Source organism: Schistocerca gregaria, chromosome 4 (genome assembly GCF_023897955.1).
Source record: "Schistocerca gregaria isolate iqSchGreg1 chromosome 4, iqSchGreg1.2, whole genome shotgun sequence".
Classification (NCBI taxonomy): Eukaryota; Metazoa; Arthropoda; class Insecta; order Orthoptera; family Acrididae; genus Schistocerca; species Schistocerca gregaria.
This window is the reverse complement of record NC_064923.1, coordinates 744,945,295-744,955,604: the sequence shown is the minus strand read 5'-3', so window position 1 is coordinate 744,955,604 and position 10,310 is coordinate 744,945,295.

The following is a 10,310-nucleotide window of genomic DNA, read 5'->3' as shown; positions in this document are numbered from 1 at the left end:
TATTTACTATTTTAGTTTAATTTAATTTGTTTATGCATAACTAGAACAGCACTGAATTAAGAACAGAAAAACTTTACTTTTATGTGACAAAGAAAATTATGATTGCAAGAAACTGAAATAATCGCTCTTTGCTCCTGTAACAACAGCTGGCTATCCTCATATCATGAAAAGGTATCTTCAGTGTGAAAAAGACTGAAGTTAGAGAGTGAAGACTAGAATTAAAAAACTGGCTCGAGGTACAGACCTCTACCGTACACGCGCAGTAATTCCTCAAATATCCTGTAAATCAAAAAATATTGTAAAATAGATATTTTTACAAACAATTATATTGAATTCAAGGACACTTAATTTGCATGTTGTCTCCAACTCGAGCTCACTGTACGAAATATGGTCATACTGTTGCTCGTACATCCTGGAGCCCCTCCAACCTGTAAACCGTCCCACGCAACCTACCTACTGGTTAACAAGAGCCTTCCCAATTTTCACGTACCGTACACAAGACTTTCCCGTACTCGGAAATCTCTTTGCATAGTAGGAGCAGTCCGTAAATTAGCTAATGACTGAAACTCAAATTTTTATTTTCATTTACGTCACTGAGACATCACCAACGGTAAGATTAGTGCACGTACACATTAATTTATCTATGATAATGTTGGTTGTGTACTAACATACTTGAAAATACAAAGCCACGAGCGACTTTTTGTAAATAACTTTATTTGTTCCAAGAAGTTTCCTTTTTTCACATTGTTCACTCGTCATAATTGTAAATCAGTTGTATATTCATCATTATTATGTTTCGTAGAGTGAATTTTCGAATGCTGCAGCTGCCCTCTACTCAGTAGACCGTATGCTTTTATTCCGATATTATGTACAAATGACACACCCTTTTATATGCACTGGTACGTTGTAAATCGGTGATATAGTAAATGCTGCTTTACAGTAAATGATTGGTTGCTGTATTTTTTCAAGTAAATTCATTAACGCATGCATTCAAAACTCTGTTACGTATTTGAAAATAATTTCCCTCGGGTGATGTAGTAAAAAGATACGAAAAACGTAAAAAATTCTATTGTAATTGCTCTGCAATTTTCAAGAGATAGTTGAAAGTCAAAATTTGACATTTACAGATGTTTGATTTTGACTTTCAGCGTATCTGTACTTGATAGAAGGAACTATATGAATCACTGAAAAATTATATGCTTCAATACCGTAATGCAACTTGCGAAATACACAAAATTTAATATCAGATTGTAACTACAAGTGATTTTTCGTCTCTTCCAAGGTAATAATTATAAGAGTGATCAACAATTTTCCGTATGTGTGTAGCGTATATGTAACCCAGTACGATTCCGATGCGTATATATAAGCACTGACATGTAGACAAAGGGTTAGTGCGGCCTTCGAACGGAGAAATGAGCAATTAAATTTTTCTGTGCGAGCCCTAATTTCTCTTATTTTATCTTGATGATCATTTCTCCCTATTTAGGTGGGTGACAACAGAACGTTTTCGCAGTCGGAGGATAAAACTGGTGATTGAAATTTCATGAGGAGATCCGGTCGCAACGAAAAACGCCTTTGTTTTAATGATTGCCACTCCAATTCACGTATCATGTTTGTGCCAGTATCTCCCCTATTTCGCTATGATATAAATGAGAAGCCCTTATTTCAACTTTTTCAGTATCATCCATCAGTCCCACCTGATGCGGATCCCACACCGCACAGCAATATTCCAGTATAGGAAGGACAAGTGTAGTGTAAGCAGTCTCTTTAGTAGACCTGTTGCACCTTCTAAGTGATTAGCAACGACTCGCAGTCTTTGGTTTGCTCTACCCACAATATTATCTATGTGATCGTTTCAATTTATGTTATTTATAATTGTAATCACTAAATATTTAGTTGAATTTACAGCCTTCAGATTTATGTGACTTGTCGCGTAATCGAAATGTAAATGATTTCTTTTGGTACTGATGTGAATAACTTCACACTTTTCCTTATTCAGGGTCAATTTCCACTTTTCGCACCATACAGATATCTTATCTAAATCATTGTGCAAGTCGTTTTGATCATCTGATGACTTTACAAGACGGTAAATGGCAGCATCATCTGCAAATAATCTAAGACGGCTACTCAGGTTGTTTCCTATGTCGTTAATACAGATCAGGAACAATAGAGGGCCTATAATACATCATTGGGGAACACCGGATATTACTTGTGTTTTACTCAATGACTTTCCGTCTATTACTACGAACTGTGACCTTTCTGACAGGAAATCACGAATCCAGTCTCACAACTGAGGCGATATTCCGTAAGTACGCAGTTTGGTTAGAAGACGCTCGTGAGGAACGGTGTCGAAAGCCTTCTGAAAATCTAAAAATATGGAGTCAATTTGATATCCCCTGTCGATAGCACTCATTACCTCATAAGTATAAAGAGTTGTGATATTTTCTGAATCCGTGCTGACTGTGTGTCAATAAATTGTTTTCGAGGTACTTTATAATGTTCGAAAACAGTATGTGTTCCAAAACCCTACTGCAAATGGACGTTGATGATATGGGCCTGTAATTCAACGGATTATTCCTACTTCCTTTTTTGGGTATTGGTGTGAGCTGAGCAATTTTCCAGTCTTTAGGTTCCGAACTTTCTATGAGTGAGCGGTTGTATTTAATGCCTAAAAATGGAGTTATTGAATTTGCATACTCTGAAAGGGACCTGACTGATATACCATCTGGACCGAAAGCCTTGTCTTTTTTAAGTAATTTAAGCTACACCTAGGATATCTACTTGTATGTTTCTCATCTTCGTGGTTGCTCTTGATTGGAATTCGGGAATATTTACTTCGTCTTCTTTGGTGAAGGCAAAGAGCAGTAGCCAATAGAGCCACGGTAATCATACAAAGCCAGACAATGTTTTTGCAGTTATGTCGACTGCGACGTTTGAAACTGTTATCATGAACTTGTTTTCTAAACTTAAACGTGTAGTATGGATGCTGAAGAATCACTACACCCCTTTGTAGGTAACTCGAAAAACTACTAGTGCGAAAGCTCTATGTGTCAACTATGCATATCTGGAACAAAATGACCTCCATGGAAATCACCACGGCTTCCGAAAATATCGATACTGCCAATCTCAACTTCCTGAGGGCAATGGACACAGGAAACTAGTCCTCAGTGTTTCAAGTCTTTCTAGAAGCTTTTCATTCAGTATATCATCGATTCGCTTTAAAGAAAATAAGTTCCTATGGTATATCCATGACTTAGTGCGTGGCATCATCTACAGTGAGTGGCTTTTCACCGACGTACTTATCCACGAGGAAATTCTAGCTGATAGAAACATGCAGTAATGTCTAGTGCAAAGGTTAGCAACTATCTCTTACACAGACAAATGCACGTCACGATGTGTATGAGTGTGGTACTCTTGGCTACAGAAGTAATGACCGTAGCGGTCGCGCGCTTCCAGACTGAAGCTCCTAGAACCGCTCGGCCATATAAGGTGCATTGTGCTGCCAGCTGGTGCGAGTTACTCCATTATCAGCGACCTCAGCAGTCATTAGACATCGTGCGAGAGAAGAATGGGTCGCTCTGCGGAACTCGCGGACTCCAAACATTGTCAGGTGATTGGGTGTCACTTGTGTCATACGTCTGCACGCGAAATTTCCACACTGCTAAACATCCCTAGGTCCACTGTTTCTGATGTGATAGTGAAGTGGAAACGTCAAGGGACACGTACAGCACAAAAGCCTACTGGAAGACCTCATCTTTTGATTGACAGAGATCGCCGATAGTTGAAGAGGGTCGTAATGTGTAATAGGCAGACATCTACCCAGATCATCACACAGGAATTCCAAACGGCAACAGGATGCACTGCAGGCACTATGACAGTTAGGCGGGAGGTGAGAAAACTTGGATTTCATGCTCGGGCGGCTGCTCATAAGCCACACATCACGCCGGTAAATGCTGAATGACGCCTCGCTTGGTGTAAGGAGCGTAAACACTGGACGATTGAGCAGTGTAAAAATGTTGTGTGGAGTGACGAATCACGGTATACAATATGGCGATCCGATGGCAGGATGGGCGTATGGCGAATGCTCGTTGAACGTCATCTGCCAGTGTGTGTAGTGCCAACAGTAAAATTCGGAGGCAGTGGTGTTATGGTGTGGTCGTGTTTTTCATGGAGGAGGCTTGCACCCCTAGTTGTTTTGCGTGGCACTATCACAGCACAGGCCTACACTGACGTTCTAAGCAACTCTGTGCTTCCCACTGTTGAAGAGAAATTCGGGGATGGCGACTGCATCTTTCAACACGATCGACCACCTATTCATAATGCATGGCGTGTTCCGGAGTAGTTACACGATAGTAACATCCCCGTAATGAACTGTCCTGCGCAGAGTCCTGATCTAAATCTTGTAGAACACCTTTGAGATGTTTTGGAACACCGACTTCGTGCCAGGCCTCACCGACCGACATCGATATCTCTCCTCAGTGCAACACTCCGTGAAGAATGGGCTGCCATTCGCCAAGAAACCTTCCAGCACCTGATTGAACGTATGCCTGCCAGAGTGGAAGCTGTCATCAAGGCTAAGGGTGGGCCAGCACCATATTGAATTCCAGCATAACCGATGGAGGGCGTCACGAACTTGTAAGTCATTTTCAGCAGAGTGCCCAGATACTTTTGTTCACGTACAGTAGTCTACGATTCATTGCTGGAAATACTGCAATATTGCAAGCTGTCTACGAAAGAGATTGCCTTCAAATACTTGTTTGGACAACAACTGAATACTGTGTAAGCGTAGGAGACCCAGTTACGACAGACTAACTGGGGAATCGATTGCAGACAAAGAGCTGAATGATAGGTGCTCGAATAAAACGCCGTACGTCTCGCAAGAAACTTCTTAGAATATATCGAGAACCGTATTTAAGGTAAGGAACGATGACTATTCTCCACCGTAGAATGTATCTGCACATATCATGAAAATACAATTAGGCGAACAACATTCGCTCAGAGGTCTACAAGCATTCTTTGCGTTCTCCTTACGTGAGTGGAGAAGTATTTGTTACAATAAGTGACCTACAGGGTATCGCTGTTGATGTACGAGGGCTGTTAGAAAAGTAAGTTACGCATTAATATGACCAGCCAAGTAACTTGCACTCAGTGCTGCAATATACTTCAAAGTGACACAGACACTTGACACTATTTTTCAAACATAGTCACCGAGTATTTATGAACAACCACCGGAGCTTTCTGCCAATCGTTCAGTTCGTCGACGACAGAAATCCGCTTCTTGGCCAGGCAGCCATTCCAGAACAGCTGTGCGATTGTCCTCATCGTTGAGAAACGTCTTCGCATCCGTATGTTCTTCCAACTTGCCGAAAGGCATGGTGCAAGATTGGACTTCCTGGTCGGCGTCACCCATGTATTTGCGGCGTAGGTCAAATTCTTGGAACCATTTCGCCACGGGTGCAAGCGACACTGCGTTTCGTCCATACTCAACCAGAATTTCACGGTGAATGTGTGTGGAACTTAGACGTTTTTCGCGTAAGTATCGTACTTCTCCACAAACTTCAGCTTTGGAGTACGCTTCCAGTTGCCGTGCCATTTCATTTGCACAATGTAACTCACCGCAGCAACAGTGCGTGTACGAAACCTGGAACATACTCTATCCTGTGACAATGTGTCAGTTTTGTCGCGCAATGGTCTTAAGAGTGGGATGGCATGTGTAGCTTACTTTCTGAAGTTCCTATGCACGATACTTCCTCTCAAATCAGAAATATGATACTTCACATATGTTCATAACTAACATTATCTCGGTCTTTAATACACAGACTGAGAGCTGTTTGAGAGGTGAAAAGAATATCCAAGAAATGCACGTTCAGCTGTAGGGGTTATACGTCACGAAGTTTCTCCACGGGGTGCTTTTAAACTGTTAGTGAAATGAGAAGCTTAGCAACTCTTAAATCACTTATCTCGGGAATAGAGCAAAGCGGCATCCTTGTAGCATCTCCAATTGCAGCATATCAATTAAATTTTCGTCTTCTCTGTATTCGAGCCGGCAACAGAATATTCACAGTGTCGTATAAAACAGATGGCGACGAGAAATTTTCGCCGAATAACTGGTAATGACTGGCAAAATGTGTCGCAAGTCTTGCATCCATATAGGCCTACATAAATATTTATAAACCATCGCTTTTATTTGTTTATACACTATGGAATGATGCTCAGGAAATGAGAACAGTGTTGACCAGACAAAGATCAATCCTTGTGTCCTGGCCGATTATATAAAAGTCCAGGCCTTTGAAAATCTCATATAGTAGTGCTACTTTAAATAAAGAACCAAATCAGTTGTAATCACAGTATTGTTTAAAGCGATACGAGAAAGTATTCTAGTCATCTTTCGTTATCAGCCAAGTGGTGTGTCAGTTATTTTTTAGTATTTGTCTCTGTGTTTACATTTAACGATTTCACCGCAGTCCTCCACTATGTGACCTCAGTACCGTATTGTTCAGCTTTGTGTTTTTTGATAGATAGTTTATGTCCAAGAACATACTTTTTGCATTTCAGAGTTTTCCTGGTAGAAATCGCCTTCTCTCAACAAAAATTATGATGAAGAATATAATCTCTGCTTCTTACGATACCTAATATATATATATATATATATATATATATATATATATGACGCTAAAAAATTATGATTTGAATATCTTTGTGTTTCTCCTCTTTCTTTACTCAACTAAGAACTAATATTTCTGTTGGATATACCTAAAAATGTTGTAGTAAGAGACAGAAATTAAAGATCTCGAGCCAAGTACACCTTTTCGATGCCTAGAACCGTATTCCTTAGTGCGTGTATGCCAATGAGCCTATCTTACTTCACTGATAAAAATGAATAGCCACCGTACTCTACACGACCAAAGTTTGCACTGTAAGATTAAATGTAGTTACAAGAAATATGTCAAAGCCGTGTTAAGGATTCTTAAAACAGAGTCTTTCATTTGAGTATCATTTCGACACTCCATTCCTCCTCACTCATTAAATCACCTGCGTTTGGTTACTCTCCCTGTGTTCCTTCAGGGGCGAAATGTTGCGCCCGCAGTACAAATGTGTTTGCTCTATTGCCGCTGAAATTAGTGTACATTTTACGGCTGAAATGCATATATACTTACCTTCTACGTTACCTCATATACGGTAAATGTGATTAATGTCCATTACATTAAGCCTTGGAAAAGACCAGTTCTAGTGAACTATGAGACTGTCAGTGGTTCTTAGCTCCAAAATGCTAACAGCTTTTATAGAAAAATTTCCAGTACATGAAATGATTCTCTCTGATCACAAGAGAACTGGTACTTAGTGTTACAATATTTAATAGAAACTCCCAACTGACTTCAGTAATGCAGTACTGTAAATTTTCCATTACTTCACAGGCAAGTAATGGTTTTACAGAATTTTTTTGTTTATTTATTTCCACCGTCGTGCTTTACACTGATATTTCCTTGTCTTCTGCATTATGTTGTCCCACTACAGTGGGCTAATTAGATGTTCAGGTTGCTCTCAAGAAAAACTGCAGGAGCAAGCAAGGGTTCACTATAATTTGCCGGCCGGGGTGGCCGAGCGGTTCTAGGCGCTACAGTCTGGAAGCGCGCGACCGCTGCGTCGCAGGTTCTCATCCTGCCTCGGGAATGGATGTGTGTGATGTCCTTAGGTTAGTTAGGTTTAAACAGTTCTAAGTTGTAGGGGACTGATGACCTCAGAAGTTAAGTCCCATAGTGCTCAGAGCCATTTGAACCATTTTTTCACTATAATTTATTTTGAATTTCCCTTTAATGATAAAAGCATAACGATTATAAAATATGTATCCGTACAGTGACAGGTAATTTTAACTGTAAAAGTTTGCTGAATACACTTTCCCTACAATTTGTTTCCTGGAAACCATAACCGGTATAGAGAATGTCATGTCACAGTTCGCTACGACATTCGCAAATTATCATGTCTTGACTGCTGCCACACGGGTTCCTGGAAGCAGCTGAAAGGCCTTTGATGTTCTGAAGAGCGAGTAACTGGCTTCTGCAGAAATTCAGAGCAAGCTTTTTGTTTCTCTGAGGTCACCAGTACGTATCAGAGAGCCAACATTTCACTCTTTACTCTCAAACCGAGGTGGTGCGACCGTTTCACAGACGAGCATTCTTCTCTTGCCAAACTCGATTCTCTCGCAGATGATTATGGTAGGAAATTCTTCTTAATGTGAAACATTCAATTAATTTTAAAGTTGCTATTAGTAATTAATGCCGACTGTTGTAAATGTCTGAACGTCTGTTTCGAATATTACGTTTTGATTTCTCAGAGGCGTAAAAGCGAACAAATTTCGTAGACGAAGTACAAACACTTCATATAGACGACATTTGTTGTTTGAATTGCCTTCCAGTAATAGTCTTGGAAAACTTGGATTTATTGAACGAAGCTTTCTCCGATATACTTGGAATAATGTGAACTGAAAGCTTAAGTAGCTTTTGATACTGATAGGAAAGAGCCGACAAAATGAAACGATTTTAACTTCGTAAGGGACCTTATTAAACTCCAGATTGCTGATTGTTCCTTCTGACATTTCCGATCAATGTTTTAGTCACAAATGTATCTACTCGTATGTCGTCTATCTTTTGTGAATCGTGTTGTCTAAATTAGTAGTTTGTTGAGGCAGCTGCCGATTTATATCCTAAGATGTCTCTCTCAGATGCCGACGGAGTGTCAGTGAACCGTTGTAGGGAAAGGTTTGCTATCGATCGGCTGGCTCCATTGATGGGCCAACTCGATTTCTCTGGACATTGATAATAAGAGCATTGCTGTTAAAGATTCACCATCTTTTTGGTGAGGTGTTCCACGTAGAAACAAAGCAACAATGAGAAAATGTAAGATTTGCGCTATGTTCTTGTAATTGAGTAGTATCTGTGATTAAAACATTGTAGTTATTGGCAATAGTAGGATTGTCATCCATCCCGATGTATCACGATCGTCACAGTTATGGGGCCTTACTGTCCTGTCATCCGGACAAGACCCAATTTTGTCCCGATTTTGCAAAATACTGTTACGAGGTTGGCTCAAGTGCTGAAGTAACGCCATCTGTTAGCGCAAAATGTAAATGTAACCTCAATTACTTTTATTTATGTGAACAAGTTTTTGTTGAGAAGGTCGTCTCACAGATGGCGTTGCATGTTGCATATCCTGTGCCGACGATGCAAGCACCTTCTAGGTCCAGCGCCATCGTTCGAGAAAATACAGAACTTCTTCACTAGTACGGGGCTGGAACTACACTCCTGGAAATTGAAATACGAACACCGTGAATTGATTGTCCCAGGAAGGGGAAACTTTATTGACACATTCCTGGGGTCAGATACATCACATGATCACACTGACAGAACCACAGGCACATAGACACAGGCAACAGAGCATGCACAATGTCGCCATTAGTACAGTGTATATCCACCTTTCGCAGCAATGCAGGCTGCTATTCTCCCATGGAGACGATCGTAGAGATGCTGGATGTAGTCCTGTGGAACGGCTTGCCATGCCATTTCCAGCTGGCGCCTCAGCTGGACCAGCGTTCGTGCTGGACGTGCAGACCGCGTGAGACGACGCTTCATCCAGTCCCAAACAGGCTCAATGGGGGACAGATCCGGAGATCTTGCTGGCCAGGGTAGTTGACTTACACCTTCTAGAGCACGTTGGGTGGCACGGGATACATGCGGACGTGCATTGTCCTGTTGGAACAGCAAGTTCCCTTGCCGGTCTAGGAATGGTAGAACGATGGGTTCGATGACGGTTTGGATGTACCGTGCAGTATTCAATGTCCCCTCGATGATCACCAGAGGTGTACGGCCAGTGTAGGAGATCGCTCCCCACACCATGATGCCGGGTGTTGGCCCTGTGTGCCTCGGTCGTATGCAGTCCTTATTGTGGCGCTCACCTGCACGGCGCCAAACACGCATACGACCATCATTGGCACTAAGGCAGAAGCGACTCTCATCGCTGAAGACGACACGTCTCCATTCACGCCTGTCGCGACACCACTGGAGGCGGGCTGCACGATGTTGGGGCGTGAGCGGAAGACGGCCTAACTGTGTGCGGGACCGTAGCCCAGCTTCATGGAGACGGTTGCGAATGGTCCTCGCCGATACCCAAGGAGCAACAGTGTCCCTAATTTGCTGGGAAGTGGCGGTGTGGTCCCCTACGGCACTGCGTAGGATCCTACGGTCTTGGCGTGCATCCGTGCGTCGCTGCGGTCCGGTCCCAGGTCGACGGGCACGTGCACCTTCCGCCGACCACTG